The 17779-nt window shown below is 41.8% G+C and overlaps 1 long non-coding RNA gene across 4 annotated transcripts in view; it reads right to left on the bottom strand.

The window, feature by feature from the left end:
• LOC112532111 overlaps positions 1 to 16700 on the bottom strand; it is a 191000-nt gene extending 174300 nt beyond the window's left edge. For 2 of the 4 annotated variants that reach the window (XR_005858957.2, XR_005858958.2), the window contains exon 1: positions 15778 to 16699. This is a non-coding gene — a long non-coding RNA (uncharacterized LOC112532111). Of the gene's footprint in view, positions 1 to 15777 lie in introns of all 4 variants that reach the window. The other 2 variants (XR_005858956.1, XR_005858955.2) reach the window with 2 other exon arrangements.
• Between the last annotated feature and the right edge of the window lie 1079 nt (positions 16701 to 17779).

Raw genomic sequence — 17779 nt, forward strand, 5'->3', positions numbered from 1 at the left:
TACTGTTTGTGCAATCTCTTTGCAAAATCTTGTTATTTGTGACTCTTATCCTACAACTTGATATGCATAATAGCTTGAAGGTGCTGTTGATGGAATTTTTCCAGCTCTTTGATGTGCCAGCAGTGACTTGTCCATGTTTCACAGCCACGCACTAATGTGGAAATTACTACAGCAAAATAAACACTAACTCTGGTATTCTGTGGGATACCATGCAGGTGTCAATTTATGATGCAATCTCACATGCAAAACATGTATTTTTAATTCAGTATGTGATTTCTTAGATCTCTGATAGCCTCTTAAAAAATAAATGAAATCCATTACCCACACTGGTATGTTGATTCTGATGCTGTGCCTTGCATGTGCTTTTCCAGTTCTGGACTACTGCATAACCTTTCTTTTCTTCTAACTGACGATAAATCTGCAGACTTTAGCTGCCACAGCAAATTTGTTGGTTGTGAACTAGAGGTCTTCTATAGTGTGTGCAACGAAAGCACAACCACCTGCGCAAAGAAGATCACATATAACCTTCTCCTTCAGTGCTGTGGAGGCCTTCAATCTGCTCAGGTTAAAGAGCTTGCCAGATGTTCAAAATTTAATAAATATTCCTGGCATCATGTCTCTAGTGGCATCATCAATCATTACTACAAAGAACAGTCCAAAGAACAGTCTGTGCCAAAATATACCTTTGCTTGACTCCTTTTGCTATTACAAATGGATCCAACAGAGTGCCAGCCACAGCCTCTATCCAGCACACCATTGTGCAGATGACGGATAATTTCACAAACTTTTCTGGACATCCAGGAGTTTGGAAATAGTGCCAACAGTTTTCACAGAGCTAGTAGTCTAATAGCATCAAAAGCATTGGTAAGGTCAATGAAGACTTGTTACATGGGAGTGATTTTTCACCTGTGTGCTTATATAAATGCACACAGAAAATGTATTTATATGTTGCTTTTTTAAAAAACTAAAAAACTACAGAGAAATTAGCTACTGTTGCACCCTAACACCCTCTAAGATAATATGCATCACCTTAGTACCTGCAGGACTGTGACCACATTCAGTTAGCATTCCTTCTCCTGAAATTAGAATGGCTACAGAAACATCTTTATTTGTATACCAGACTGCTGAAAGAAGTCTTTGAAATTCATAGCCTAAGGGCACACAATTCAGGCATGTGAAGGTGACAATAGGCATCTATTGCTGGTCGAACTATATATCCCAAATTCTGTCAAATTCTCTTGAAAATTCCATTTTTAGATAATTATTTATCTATGCTCCTCCCTAAACAGATTTACAAGCAAATGTCCTCTACTGTACAGGGGCTGAATCAAACTCTATAGAAGTTAGAAGACAACACATGAGTGAGGCTTTACTGAGTGAGGTACACTTCATTTTTTTCAGAGAACATAGAGGACTTGGTTTCCCATGGTACATGGAGTGACTATTAACATGGCCTCGCAGTATTTGATGTCTTAATTCCCTACACTTTTTCCTCCTCAATTTGATAATTTCTTTCCTGTTGAGACCATTATTGCTCTATTTCAGCTCCTTAAGAAATCTCGCCCCTACTTTTGATGCAAAAAATGTAACTGAAAGGCAGCCAACAATAGGAATTATGGTTAAGAAATACAATGAGAAAAATTGTCTTATTAATGACTTCATTGCAAAGAAAATAAAAGCAGCGGTTTAGTGGAAGTAGAGGTGAAAAAAGCACTTCAGTCAGTTCGGAAACTGACATTTCTCTTTGCCTGTTGTCTATTGTCAGCTTCAGTCAATAACTGTTTAAATAGGAGCAAAATAAACTGAAGATAGTTCTGTCTGAATGGATTATGACTTTTCCTTTCTTGTTCATGCCACAGAATTTTGTGGCAATTTGTTTGTGTGTCTGTTCATTCGTTACAAAGTTGAATTCACATGTAGGCATCGCTGATTGCAGGGACAATTGATCTAAGATAAAAACTTTCCAAAAGCTCTGCTTTCCCAATTGGAAACAGGGTGCTTGGCACAATGCAGCGGGATATTGCTGCCAGGATTTGGAGTTCTTGGGAGCCAGCCAGCTTGCCAACATCTTCTTGGAGTATGGGAGAGTTTGCTGATCAAGGGCTCAGTAGTGCTTGGAAGATCTTGGCATGGCAGCTGGGCCCTGGGGACAGCAGGAGCTTATATACCTCTGTAAGTGCAGGGGCAGCATGTGCAACATGCAGCCTGAAAGATTTGTCTTTCTCGTGGTTGTAGTCAGTCTGAAAAGAGGCTCCTTTAGGCTGCCATGTATCCCATGAGATACAACTGCTTGGCAAGTCCTCACACCCTCACAAAGTTGCCGCTCATGCAGACCAGGAGCTTACTCCTCTTCCCTTTAGCTGTGCTTGCTATTGGAGCCATGGACTACAGGGACAGAAGGACCCAATGGCTGCCTGGAGTCACCTCTTCTGCAACCTGTGTCAGTCATTTTGTACAAAAAGCCCTGTATCAAACTGCATAGACTGGGGCTTGGCTAGAGCATCACTTTCATCACTGATTCTAGGATGTGAAGGGGTGGCAAGCACTTCACATCTCTTGGGTAATCTACTCCTCTATTACTTATTCTCAAAAGATCTCTAAAGATCAGCCTGGCCCACATAATGCTACTCATTTCAAGAGAGCAATTTTTAGCCAAATCGAGTTGATGTATCTTGCCTTATTTCCCAGCAGAATCTCACATGGCTGCCATACAAGACAGACTCTGGGTTTCTGCGTAATAATCTGATCTCTGTGAGTCCGCAAGTCTGGATGTCACACTGCCTCAAACAAACAGAGACTCACAGAGATGATATTTCTATCTGATAACCTATGTAATGAAACTGTATAATCCACTTTCCTTTCTTCTCTTGTATTTCTTAAACATCATTATTGTTGTGCATTGAACTTGCTATATGCTTACATCAGAAGTAGGAGCAAGATTTCTTAGGAAGCTAGAAGTGTTTCCTTTTTTAGTGTTTAGTAAAAATTAGAAGTACATTGAGGAAATGTAAATGAGAGCTTCAGATCCTGCAGCGTACAACACGCAGGGGGCTGAATTAGCACTGTGAGTGGGACAGACTCATTGCTTAAGACACAAACTCGTCAGAACACAGCCCCGAAGAATGTACTGCATGAAGCAATCTCACGATTACATGGGAATGAATCAGTGCCAGGACTACAAAACTCACCTGTCCAACATTAGGAACTTATATCTATTTTACGTAAGTGACCTAATTATAGGGGGTGTTATAAGGTAGTGACTGAAAACGGGGTGGCTGAGGGCACTGGGATTGTTCAGTAGAAGAGGAGGCTCGGGGAGACATTGCTCTCTACAACTCCCTGAAAGGAGCTTGTAGTGAGGTGGAGGAGAGCCTCCTCTCCCAGGTAACAGCGATAGGATGAGAGGTATGGCCTCAAGTTGCACCAGGGGAGGTTCAGGTTAGATACTGGGAAAAATTTATTCTCAGAAAGAGTGGTGAGGCATCGGCCCGGGCTGCCCAGGGAGGTGTTCAGGGTCACTGTCCCCGAAAGTGCTCAAGAAATGTGGAGATGTGGCACGTGGGGACATGGTTTATTGAGCATGGTGGGGATGGGTTGATGGTTGGACTAGAGTCTATGATTCTATACAGCCTCTTCAAAAACCAAGCATGAATTCCTTATAACAGTTCTACTGTTGCCTTCATTTTACCCTCCACAACCAGCTCTCAAACACAGAAGTATTTACGCACACTTACTCCAGAGAACAACCTACAACAGCAAATCTCAAAGTGTTGCACTTTCCATGTGCCTATTGGAGGGGAAAGAATTTGAAAAGAAGGGAGAGGGAGGGAGAGCGGACAGGAAAAACGCAGGTGAATGTAGCAGGGCTTCCTTGGAAAGGTAAGTTCCTTTCCAAGATAAGAACCTAGCACTGCTTTGAGGAAAGCTGGCACTCTGCCTCATAGGAGGACTTTGGTGAACTAGCCTGTATAAAATTATGGAGGTTATTATGTTTGTAGCCTCCCTGCTGTGCATTCTTCCACAGAAGTGCTCACACCTGCTGTGCGTGGCCAAATAACATGAATTAAAAATGCTGCACAGCGACAAAGTTCGGTTTCAGTTGAAAATACCTCAACACTGACTGGCTATTAACACCTCAGCATCTCCAGCGGACATGTCCCAGCTTCTTGCCAGGCTGCTGCTAACACAGTATGACCAGAAAAACACAGCTAACTCCAAGGGACACCTGAAACCTGGCCAGAACCACCAGCCTCCCAAGGCTGCAAGGAAACAACCCAGGCCTGCTGTAGGGAGGAACAAACCAGGGCTGCAGTTCCTCTACAATAGCCCCCAAAGTACAGTACAAACCCCCATCTACCTCGCATCTAAAGCACATCCACCAAGCCCACGTTTGCCACCACAGCCATCAGCTCCTGGTCCATTTTGCAGGAGCCACCGTCCTTAAGGATAATAAAACTGCACTAGGCAACAAGCACAGGAGGTACTGACGCCAGGTTAGGAAAGCACTGTTTTATGGGTAGCTGTATATTAGTTATAGGACAGGTCTACCGGCAGCTAGTGCCCTAAATTACGTCCGGGAGACACATGAAGTGAGACAAGTGGAACGGACAATAAATGCCAACTGCTGCAGGCAGGTTTATGGGGCCAACAGTGGTTTGATGTTTGGGCACATGGCTCAGACATGCTAATTTTCTCCTCATTCCTGTGCCCAAGATGACCAATTAGCTGCAACCATGGCTCAAATGTAAAATATCAGGTATCGAATCCTTGTGGAGCGCTGCTGGTGATCAGTTCTGCAGGTAAACACGCTCACAAAAATGCCACGTAACACTGAATAACGTGTAAATACAAGGAAATTGCAATCTGCTCACAGACATTCTGTCAAGTAAATTAATTGCTCAGTTCTACTTTATTAGGAGACCTTTATGGTCGTGGGCAAGCCTGCCTCGATAAAATCCTTTGATCACCCTCAATACTAGAAGTCTTCTTTTGTGAGGCTAACTTAATACTGTTGTATTCGTGCAGCCTAATCTGAGTAGGTGCTAAGTGTTTTGCCAGTAGAGCTGCTGCAGAACATGGAGGAGAGATCATTCTATTTATTCAATTTTATTCCATTCAATAGGGTGGATTTCTTTGTTTACATGATAAATTTCTTAGCTGTCATTTTTTCTTCTCTCAGTTTTATGCATTATACCGTGTTCTGTCATTTTGTTTTTCTATTTCTCTTTATCAAAAATTGAAGTCGTTTCAAAAAAAGCTGATCTTAAATCTTTTCTGCTTCAGAATTAGCTGTTGCCTACGCTATCACACATGCAGGTCAGAGTTTAAAGGCTGATCCTACACCCAGAGAATTCAATACCAGAAGTCCATTTGAGACCAAACAGGAGGAAAAAAAAAATGCAGATCCAGGACTGCAGTGTCTGCAATGTGACTTCTCAAATGCATGCACTGACAAAAATTGTAAACGAACTGGTATGCACGCTAAATAAAAGTAAGCCTTGGTCCTGCCCCAAGATGCCACCCAATGCCAGCGGCCACCAAAGGGCGGTCAGCTTCCAAGGGAAGTCCTGGGCTGGTGGAGCCCACACGAACAGCCCATGCAAGCAGTGCCAGGTAACCTCTCTTACTGATCCCAACCCAGCACTTCAGTTTGAATTGGAAAAATGCATTAGGGGAAAAAAAAAAAAAAAAAAAAAAAAAGCAACAGAGGGAGCAAAACCAAATGCTGTTTCCTTCATCCAGAATGCTAACAAAAGCTTGTAATCAGGAAAAATTGGAGGGTCAGCCCTGCAGCTTCACTCTAATTGTGCTCCTCTTCAGATAAGAATCTCTTATGGGTGTAAATTGCCTCGCGCTCCCTGCATGTTTAATGTCCAACGGAGTTCGAGGAAGGGCTCACAGTGTTACTGGAAGAAAAGAACATGCAGAAGTTAATTTCTGCCCACAGCGTGAACTTACTCTGTGCCTTCCATGAATTAGGAAAGAAGCAGAAACTGGAGAAGTAATTACAAATCAGTGTGAATATTTGAAGCAGAATCAGGATGACTCGAAGACCCAAAACAAGCAGGTTACATCTTTGTTTAAATAAATCCGAAATTTGTTCTTTGTTATGCTCAGAAATACGATCAGATGAACCACAGCTGCCATACCCGGGTGGCGAAGAGGGGCAGCCTCCATCTGAAGGAATGACAAGGTTCATACGAGCAATGTGGGCACTTTAAGTACATCTTTCTCAGGAGTCACAGTGACATTCCTTGCTTTTTTTTACATTTTATCTTACTGGATTTGCTATTTTCCCTTTCTTATACCAGCCCTAATCAATGCTGCAGGTCAGGTTGAAAGAATGGACAGCCCTAGAGCCACATACATTTAAACCACTTTGATGCAAATATTGATCCAAAGAGCATAGCCATGTGGAGGTGATGCTTTTTTTAATGGACAAGCCTCCCCCCTCCTTCTCTCCCAGGTTTGCACTTCGTGAGATAAAGCAGAACTGTCTGCCCAAGAGCAGGAATGAATACATGAATTAACAGATTCAAAGATAGACCAGCCTCAACGATAAATTCTGTTAAATCCAGAAAGCAAGATGCCATCTGCATGAAATGAGAGCGCGTTTCATGGCCTTGCTTTCTTAAGCATTTCCATTCCTTCATTCACACTTTCTGGTGAAGGTGCTTTGGCAGACGACGTGCGCAGTGGTGGGAGAGGAGGAATACCAGCAGGAACGGTGCTGCTGACACGAGAACCACCACGGCCCTGCGCTTAATTCCCGTGTACACAAGGCTATCAAAGCGCTTTATTAGAAAGCCACTGCCCACAGCTTATATTTAGAAACAGAGAGCGAGTCCAAGCAGCAATCCAAAGATGAGATCAAGGGAAGGAAGGAATTCTAAGGACCGCTTTGAAATTCAACACTAAAAAGATCTGACATTCTTCTATCTGTAGGCATTTTTAGGCCGGACTGAAAATATAAGAAAACCTGTTTGTACAGAGAAAGCTTGCCTGGCCCCGTGCCAAGACAGGAAGTCTATCAAAGCTGGGTGGTGTTTGAAAGCAACAGAACACTAGAACCAAAAAAAAAAAAAAAAAAGGAAAGGGGGTAGGGGTGTGTGTGTGTGAGAGAGAGAGAGAGAAACTAGAATGAAAAGAGTTCCTTCTATGTTGACTTTTTTTGTTGCTGTTGCTCCGATGGTTGCGTGTCCCTCACGTGTGCTGTTTGCTGTACCGCTCCCTGCTTTCTCTGCCCAAGCCAACAGCATGTTGCTCGAGCTTCCCCAGCCACAGCCAGGCAGCGGGCAGCCATCGAGGCTGGGCCAGATGAGCTCCAGAGGTCCCTTCCAACCCCTGCCATGCCGTGTTCCTGTGATAGCTGGTCAGCATGGTGCGAGTCAGGTTGGAAACTGGATGTCCATGTGGGAGGGTCGGAACCATCAGTGCCTGGAGATAGCTCGGATGGGTCAGGAGAGGATTTCGACACATTCATATGGGCAACAGCTCACGGCAACACAGGGAGTACTGTATTCCTTTGACCTTGGAAGACCATACGTGTTTCACAGACACCACTTGGTTTTCGAATTCCTCATTTTTTTTCCACTTTTTTTTTTTTCCTTCTAAATTCCTGGCTGTAATATATTCACATACAAATGGTGCTGTCATCCTGAGCTACAAGTTAGAAAGTTATTACTTTTAATATGCCACTACCTTAGGCCTCTACTGTTATGTAAAAGAAAAATAACCTTGTGTGACAGTTTAACATTGATCGATGTGCCTGCCAAATGCAAAGAGATAAATAAGCAGGTGATGAATAAACAGCACTTCAAGTAAAGACATTACGCCGCATGCATAAAACGACGCCAGGCACCTAGGAGCCGTGGGTGGCCGAAGGTTAGCCATTTCATGCCCACTCAGTAAAGCAGACTTAATCGCTTCCAATATTTTCTGTTAAAAAGCACGCTTAATGAGCCAATTTCACAAGCCCAGAGAAACTGATTATTATCTCCGAGTTCCAACTGAGTTGGTTGTTTTCCAAGAGCCGGTTTTTTCCTTGACGGGATGAAAACCTCCGCGGGAAGGGGAGGCGCGGGCGGCGGGCCCGGCGCTAGATGGCAGCGTTGCTCCGCGCTCCTCCCGCCGCCTGCCCCGGTCTGGGGCTGCGGCCACCGCCGGCCCACGACTGCTCCGAGCCTCCGCCGCGGCTCGGCAGCCCCCGCTTCCGAGGGCCGTGCTGCTTTGGGGGAAGCCAACCAGAGGCACCCGCGTCCCTCACTGCACGGCAGCGCTGGAAAGCCGCAGAAAGCTGCGGAAGAAGGGCCCCCCGAGCAGCAGCAGCGCGGAGGAGAGGAAGCCCTGCAACGAGATCCCGGCATGCAATTAACTCGTCCATCAAAAAAAGTCAAATGGAACCGTTGTTGGGTTCTAAATCAGAAGCCAGGCTAATTATTTTTTATGAATATTCATAGGAAGCTTGTACAATTTCCAAACTAGGCCCTCAATTACTAATCAGTTAACTAAATAACTGGTGCAACTACTGCTGCTCGCGAGAAGCTGGTCTGTAAATGAAACAGGCCCAAGCAGACAGAATCGTTCTTAAAAGTGGAAGACATTTTTGGAAACCACAAGGCAGAACGCTTAGCTCAGGGCTGCAGCTGCAACCCGCCTCGCTCGGGGCTGCCTTCCCTCTGCCCTTGTTTGAGATCTCTCCGTGCTGTAGGGTCGGTGGCTGCCCCCAGGAAGGGGAGCACTCTGACGTCCCACCCTGCAGACTCAGCTGCATGGGCACGGGCATGGATTGTGGGCTGGGAGTTGGTGAGACAGCCCTGGCCATGCGCACACCCCTCCGCACAGTGATGTAGATATGTGTGTTGGGCAGTTCTTTTTGTCTCGTGGATAACCTATGCTATAGACAGAAGTGGGAAACCCCACAGTTCATTGCACACGTGCCCACTTAATGTGGTTTTTGTTTGTTTTTTTTTTTTCAGGAAGACAACAAATATTTAGGAAATGGGAATGCAATCAGGCACAAGTCACCATGACTTCGCTGAAGTTTTGCAGAAGGGATGTTGCTATTGGGAGCTCAAGGCTGAGGCTGAGGGTGTTAGGGCAGTTTCTTCCACTCCTGCATAGCACGGGTCAGCCACACAGAACTCAACAACTCAGCAGCTAGTGATTGCGTATGGGTATCTGCGTGCCTTCCTCATTGTGTGATAAGGGGAAGAGGAATCACAAGCAGTAGAACTCCTTTAAGACTAATAAAAAAATTACATTGAGGCAAGACACGGCTGTGCACTTCCCCAGTGTAGAGAGCCACGTGCTTTGAGCACCACTGTCCCCAGGGAACAGACTTGTCCTCGCTTTGCTCCAGGTAGGTGCTGGCCAGAGCAATGAGCGCACCCGGGGTGCACCAGTGGTACAGAGAACATCCCAGGTGCACGTAGAGATTGTGGCTGACAGAGTCCAAACAAGTCGAGATACTTCTGTCGGAACAACACGTGGCAGATGGATTCATTTAGGCTCAAATCCTAGTCATCTAGGAAGTACTGAGATCGGCCAGTCCATTGGAGCGAAGTGCCTAAATACCTTTGCAGAGCTGGGCCCTGGTAAGCAGGGCCATTCTGCCAAAGAAAACACACTCAGGGAGTATTTGTCTGGTCTGTGTTAGTCCTGCTAATTCAAGAGGACTCCCATGTGTTTTGCCAATTTAAATCAGATTGCGATTGGTTTCTGACCCAACCAAGAGATAGATTTGATGAAATAAGACTGGTAAAACTCACTTTAGGACAAAGGTTGATTTGATAATCATAATTACATTTCCACTATATCTATTTTCTTAAGTGTTAGTAGATTTATTAGACTTTTCCTGTATAACCTATGGCTGATTTGCAGCTTCCTTGGTAATTTCTAGTAGGCAGTAGCAATTTCTTATATCTTCAGTAATGTCTTGGATGTACATTTTTTATATTAATGATCTCACCAGGAGAAAAAGTGTACGGTGAATGCATGATGGCCATATGGAAAAGACAATGAAGTTTAGTAATTAAAACTGAAAAGGGAAAGAACTATGCAGTAATTAGAACACTGATTAATCAGCTGATAATTTTATCTTGATTAATGCTGCTGATTTTCCTCTTCTTATTGACCTAGGAAAGGTAGGTTTAGACCAATTAAATATAAATTATTCCCTTTTTTCACATTCCAGGCAGATTCCAGTGTTCTAAGTCATACTATGTTTAAGATGTAGCGCTGAATTGCTCTTACTAATTTGGGCAGCTCAACAAAAGGTAAAATAAGGTTTACGTTCCAAACATGCTGATGCTTTTATCTAAGGCAGAATTGCACAGAACCGGTCGTTTCACTATTATCTAGGGAATATTAAAATTAGATTAAATTGCAGTGGAAAAAAATAAAAGACTTTGCCTGTTTTAAAGCCATAAGTGTAGGAAAATGAAAAGGATTAATTCATTTTATTAGGCCCAAGATATGGATGCATAATGTAGCCCTGAAACTTAAAGAAAAGGTTCCAAATTAACACTTAGATTTACCTTCACGTGCAAAACATTATTATTCGTGGGGGAGAAGTGTTGCAGGTACCAGTCTCACTCCCTTGTCTGTTCCTTATACCATAAACAACAGCACCTACTCTTGCTTTCCCATACACAGGGGATTAAAGCTACTTATTTTAAGTCCTGCAGCAATGGAAGGAATTGTATGTACAGCCTCATTCCATTGCATTCATATGTGAGTCAGGGTCTTCCAGGTGGAAGATGCCAACAGCTCCCAATAGCTGAGCCCATCCTTTTTGCATCTGTAAAATGCAGACACCAGTGTTGAAGATACTACATTCCTCAAGGAAAAGCATCAAGAAACTTGCATGCAAAACACAGGTAGTTTAGTTCTGGAAATTCAGACAGAAGCATTGTTTGCTAGATATGTGCTTCGACTTGCCAGGGGAGGGAAACACTGCAATCCATGGAATACCAGGCGCTGGCTGCTCCTTTATGGACCACCTTCACCCTAAGTGAAATCTTTGATTCCACCCATGCCAACTTCTTCATTTTTATAACATCTGTGAGGGTGTGGAAAGGTAATGCCACAGAAAGAACACCTCTCGGTGCACGGCCTCTTGGCTGCTTACTCTTTGCTGGATTTTCAGGTGGCAGGGAACAGATGCACTCGTGTCATGTCTGTTGCTGATCTTAGTGCTGCTCTTAGCCCACATTTTAGAGTGCAAGGGAATTCCCAGACCCGGAGTGAAGCACTCCAGCTGACAGAAGACTCCTTTTCCATTTACCATCCAAAACACTCATTTCAGTTCTGCTCCTAATGTATAACAAGAGCTGGTGGAATTAGATATTGTGAATAACTTACCCAGTCAATTAACACTTCCTTTGCTTTTCCTGTGTTTTCATGAAGCAAACCTTTTCCACTAATAGTTTGATGTGAATCTAATTCTGCAAGTCAGTTTTCAAGTGTTTGACCACACACAAAATTATGGGGAGTTGTTTTCTCTCTTGGATGGAATTACTCAGCAGGACATAATGAATGAAAAAATAATAATGAACAAGCAGTAGAAAATGTTCTGTTTGAATATAAATAACTCGTTAGCAAGCACATACAGGTGTGCATAAGAGAGATACATCTTCCTGGAGTAGAGGTAGCCAAACAAAAGAATATGATGGAAACCAAAACAGAGCTGGAGAGTTTTCACATTATTAGATCAAGTCTGTTCATTACTGTCTCCTTTTGTATCAACAGAAAAAGCACTTCTGTGCTTTTTCAAGGGCAAGGGAATGAAATAAATGATCCTCTGGTCTGGATCAAATCAAGTGAGTGAAAATGGATGGAGCCAGACTCCAGCGCTGCACCATTCCTCCAAGCCCAAAGTAGACCATGCAAAAAAGTGGTTACTGTTGTAATTGATTGCCTTGTGCTAGCAATAATCCAAACCCCTCCACTTTGCAGCTTTTTGGGGTATGTTACTAAGGTTCATTAGACCCAAAGATTGCCTTATTTTGTCAGTCAGGCATACTAATAGATAAGTAATGCATCAAGAGAAATCTTGTTCTTCAACTATCTGCGTTTTCTAAACAAGACGCTTTCCACTTTCCTTTTCAGAGAACCAAATTGTGTAGTCACAAAACTAAGAAATGAGGCATGGGTGGACATAAGCCTGGTATAAATTTCCACAGTTAAACAAAGACAAGAAAAATAAATACCCCATTAATTTCCTTTCTCAGGTATCACTGTATATCCTAGCTACGCTTTGACTGTTTTGCTCTGGTTATAAGCTCTTTGGGTGAACAGAATGTGCAATGCCAAACACAGTCTGTGAAAAGAGACAAAAGCTAATGTTTTCAAAGTGAGGTGCCTGAAGTACGTCTCGTAAAGTTGCATTCGAGGTTTTACGTGTGTGGTGTCACCTCCTGGGTATCTGAAGTTCAGCATTTTTAAACCAGGCCACTCCCTCCAAGTATGGATTTTCCAGCTGAACTTTATGGTTTGAAACAGAGCAGGAGTATGTTTAAGTAGCTGGAAGCCTGTCTATCTGGGAACACAGTGTTTGTTCAGCCACAGAATTTCCAAAACAAAAGGAATTCGAGAATGAGAAAAACAGCTAATATAAATCATTTTCAACTGCAGCCATACAACTACTTTCCAATGGGATTTTGTTTTCTGACAAAACTATTAGGTCAGAAGATGCAAAATACGAATTTGATTAAAAGTAAAGCAGAACAGATGAGGAGGAAACCCCTCACCACCACTCCCTGTATGTGTGCATACAATCATACAATAGAGTGGAAGAAACAATGAGCTAAATCCCCCACATTTTCTCGCTTGTTGGTAATCTTTCGTATGTGACTGAGAGCAGAATGTAATTACACGCAATTAAGTACAACTAGTACACTAATTATTAAGTACAACTATATGACAGTAATAACACAAACTGCAAAAAAAAAAAATCTATGAGGAAAATGAAAAAAAAAAAAGGAGAATGAATAGACAGATTGTATGTCACGTTTGAAAAAAATGCATGGCATTATTCACAGTGAACTGTTAGTTTGTATGACTATTTCAAAACGTATTTTCAACAAAATGACTAAATACCATACAGTTTGAATATAAAATGAAATTTGTGAGAATGATTATCATCTGCATCTATAAGAGGTATATTCACGATAACAAATCAAAAGAAAACTGAAACATTCCTATTTCAAATAGCTTTAGATTCTTAAAAACCTAGATATATATAAATAGGCAGAGGGTTAAAAAATATATATTATGTAAACACTAAGAAACAAGGGAGATATAAATAATCAGGATTTATGTTGTTAATTTTACTAAGTTGTTGAAGATTTGCCTCAAAGTTTCACACCTTTGTTTTAGAAAAATCAAGACAATTTATCTGAAGCTTATGCAGTGGTCTTGCTTTAGGTAATTTTGTGATTGATTTACACCAGCAGCAAGCTCTTAGGTAAGAGAAACTACTCAGATGCTCCAGCGCAATATCTTTCAATAATCATTTTGCTGTGTTAAGGGCAAGAACGTAAACTGAAGACAAAGGTTTATGAGTATTAGACTGAAGCTGGTGATAGGATCCACTGACACACAAGACAACATGGCATTCCTTTTAAAATTCACAAGGTCCGTAGCAAAACAAAGGGATGGTACATGTTGGATAGGATGGAAACTCATGAAGAAACTCATAGAAGAAAAACCCCAAATGCTAACAAGATATTTAAGCTTTAGAATAAATGACAATAACTATTGTATTAGTAAGACTACAAAAAAGTAAAAAAATCAGCTGATTTACTAAGCCTGGATGATGAATGGAAATAGAGCAGCAACCACTCAGAATTCTAATACAAAATCATAAAAAACCATCAAATCATATGGAGATGAGGTTGATAATACTAAAAACTAACAAGCAAACAAAAAAAGAAAAAAACAACCCTACAATAACAGTAAAATGAAATAGTGCAGGTTACTCAAGTTCAAGAAAACCATTATATGTTGTAATGGTAATTAAGATGATGGTGTACCATATATATAACCAAAATTATGAGAGGAAGTTCCTGCAGCAAGTCAGGATGAAACACTGCACCAAAGACATGCGAACAGCAAGAACTGAGGCCCATCACGAGAGCTTTGTGTCTAGCCTTCCAGGTAAGTATTTCAGGAATTCCTCCAGATATGGCACGGAGAGGAGTGCAGGCTACTTTGGGTTATTGTAGAATTACAGAATCACAGAGTGGCCCGAGTTGAAAAGGACCACAATGATCATCCCATTTCAACCCCCCTGCTATGTGCAGGGTCACCAACCACCAGACCAGGTTGCCCAGAGCCACATCCAGCCTGGGTATACAGGGATGCAGCCAACCATGCCAACAGCTTGGCGTGTCTGAGGAAACATTTCAAAGTGATCAGAAGTTTGTGTGATCGGCAAAGAAAATGCTGAAGTCAATTTCATGAGGTGTTTGGTAAACTAAGTGTAGTAAGAACAACAGTCCAAAGCAACCAAACATAACAAATATTCTAAAATACAAAGGAAAAGTGCCTGGAAAAAAAACATACAGTACTAGTCATTTGTCACAAACCGTATCAACCAGAGTCATTCAGGGCTTGTTATTGTACAGAAATTAAAAGCCCCCAAATGCCAGCTTTCACAGGGAGCCAAATCACAAACAGTTACTCAACTCTGTGTGATGTAACACACTTTTTTTTTTTTTAATAATTTCATCAATTTATGTAATTCCATACAAAGCAACATCTAGTGTTAGAAGCTCTGATGATTGAAAAACAGGTCTGAATGAAGAATCATCAGAACAGAGGAGTCGGGTCTAGGGAAATTAAAAGGTGATGATTTAATCAGGAGGAGATTCAACATTATAAACAAAATAATCTATGATCTCAAAGAAGTTTAACATCCTGCTACAGTTTAACTGAGGTGTAGACTCACGTATCCTAAACTTACGCCAAGAATTCAATCTGATAAACAATAGATGGATATGGTAAAGAAGCACACATGCTACTGCAGTAGCTACCAAGTCTACCTTCTAATGCCTGAAAGACTATTATAGCCGGTAACATCTCCAGAGTGGCTCCAAGACAACGGACAAACGTAATTGCTAGAAGTTTCTCCAAGTCTGGCTGAGAATAAAAGAGAGGAGATCCCGCAGACACTCCAGAACTATGAAACATCTCAGTAGAACACAATGCTCCCAGATCACCATCACCAGTGAACTGAATTTGTCCATCTGTGAACCACCCGTAGCAAATAAGTTACATTTGGAGAACCTCTGACTTCCAACCAGTATTCACTTTCATAGAATAAGATATTGCTTGGTAACAAATAAAACATCATTTAGATAAATTAAAGCATATTCCCATCTTCCACTGGACAGCCCATGACTTCCCAGTCCCATATCAACTCTCAGTCAGTTTTTTACTTCAAAAATTGTGTTCCTAAATAATATTGCAGAACATTTTTTTCTCCGGAAGGAACAAGCTATGCCTCACATTTCTCATGTACGTTAGGCGTTTCCTTTTGAACAGAGTTTTGACAGTTCACAGCTTTCAGCAAATGGCACCATGTACCATTTTCTCCTACTATCCAAACAGCTAAGTACTTCTCTCCCAGCATCTTTGAAGGTTTTTCTACAGTCCCATCAGAACTGTTTTTTAAACTCTCAGCTCCCGGCTAAGAGAGTGCACTGTCAAATCTCCACAAAGCTCCAACTCTTTCCAGAAGTATTTTTTCCCCTCCCAGTCCCAGCAACTCACAGATTCAACACTCAGGCATTCTTGGATGTCTTCTAAAAGCAGCCATGATTGCCCTTGGTCAAAATTATTCTGTACTTTTCTGCAGCCCCAACAGCACTTTTCACAGCCGGGATTATTCTCCACATTGTTGTCTGCAGTCAAAGTCACTCAAAAATTCCTATGGTCCCAGCAGCACTAAAAATACATAACAGCCTCCTTACAATAATGGCTGTGAATCACAGCATTCCTCAGCTGACATAAGTAGTTAAAATAGTTTAAAAAAAAAGTTAAAATAAAACTTTTTAAAAGTTCAAGTGAAAAATGAAAAAAGGTTGAAAAGGACTCCCCTACCGTCTAACAATATTAAAGTCTGCCTCAAATTTACAAACGTACTCAGCAACATCAAACACGCCGGCTTCAAACACACGCGGCAGCTTCAAACCTGGCAGCTTCAAATGCGGCAGCTTCAAACACACGCGGCAGCTTCAAACGCGGCAGCTTCAAACACTTTTGTGGCAGCCATCTTGCACACGCTCAAAAGAGCACAACCTTAGAAACCTTAGGCAGGCACCTTATCCACTAGGCTACACAGAGGCTTTGTTACAAAAAAGAATTATTGGAATTTGCAGACGTTAAATTAGCCCGTAGAGGGAGCTCACACCGTCCCATAAATGTACAATAATTGGAACATACTGTAATTTGAAACATTTATCTATTAAGCTCTCTGTAGAGAGGCTACAGAGGTCAAAATAGAGCGTTCCTTACTTCACACCAACCTCTGTGTGCCCATAAAATTTCATTCAAATTAGACTCCATTGACCACGTATTTTGTAACTTCAACAAACAGAAGAAGAGGTGTTTGGCCGCATTTTCTCCACAACAAGCAAGGCTTCTTGTAATCATCATTTGCACCTGATGTTGGAAGAAGAAAGTCTATGCCAGAAGGCGACAAGAACAAAGTTCCGTCGGTCGGATTGTCATGGCAATGCCCTCAATCTCCCCACACGTTCCTCCTGTTCAGGCGGCTTCACTACTGCTCTTTTTATAACTTGACTAGAGCTCTCTGGTTTTTGCACTACATGCCGTGCCTTCAAAGAGTATTACAATAACGTGCTTGATATTCAAAGGTTGACAATGGAAATTGTTAGCTACTGGACATTCTTTAATGAAGCTACAAGTAAACAAAGACCTAAATTCCTCTGGAAATGTAGATCAGAAAGACTACTCTGTAGAGGAAAGCATCCAATAAACGTGAGGAAAAAAAATGACTTTCCTAATTCCATACTGTAAAAGATACATTGAAAAGGAAAACATAGCCTTAGCTGGAAAGGTTCTGAACGCTTACATTCATTTACATCGTACAAACCGAACCAGCAGAGAGCTCTTCATCTTCATAAAGGAGGTTGCCTTCCCTGAGCCTGAATGCACAATAGAGCAAGATGGTGTGCAAGGAAGTAAGAAAAAATGTTAGCAAAGAGAGATTTTATTTGACTTAACGTAATTTGGGACGCTCTAAGCATTGCACAGATTGATCAGAATTCAATTTTAAGTTGTATTTTCTATACCATAACAATGCTAGCAAACAATTCATTATTGTGTTGGCTTTGGAATTGCAAGTGCCTACATCTTTTAGAGATTTGTTGCCTCTCATTTTGCACCAATAATTTTTAATGTTATTTTCATCTTCTTAGGGAAATATGATTGTTCTGATAGCCTCATAATCAAATAATCAAGAACCATGAAGGAAAAGAACATTAGTCACACATGAGAGCAGGAACAGCCCTTTTGGTTAAAGCTTCCACTACTATCCACATAAACCTTGGTAGACTATGCTGTTTCACGAGCATTCAATTAGATTTTATGCATTGTTTTTATCTCCATCAAAGCCAGAATTAACCTCACACACTCTGATTGAACCAAACTGAAACATCCACCTGCACTTCCTCCCCAGCCCCCCACTCGGTATTATATGGTATCAACATATACTAATACATTTTATTTAGTATATAAGTTGTAGCATCTT

The sequence above is a fragment of the Gallus gallus genome, chromosome 3 (genome assembly GCF_016699485.2).
Source record: "Gallus gallus isolate bGalGal1 chromosome 3, bGalGal1.mat.broiler.GRCg7b, whole genome shotgun sequence".
Taxonomy (NCBI): Eukaryota; Metazoa; Chordata; class Aves; order Galliformes; family Phasianidae; genus Gallus; species Gallus gallus.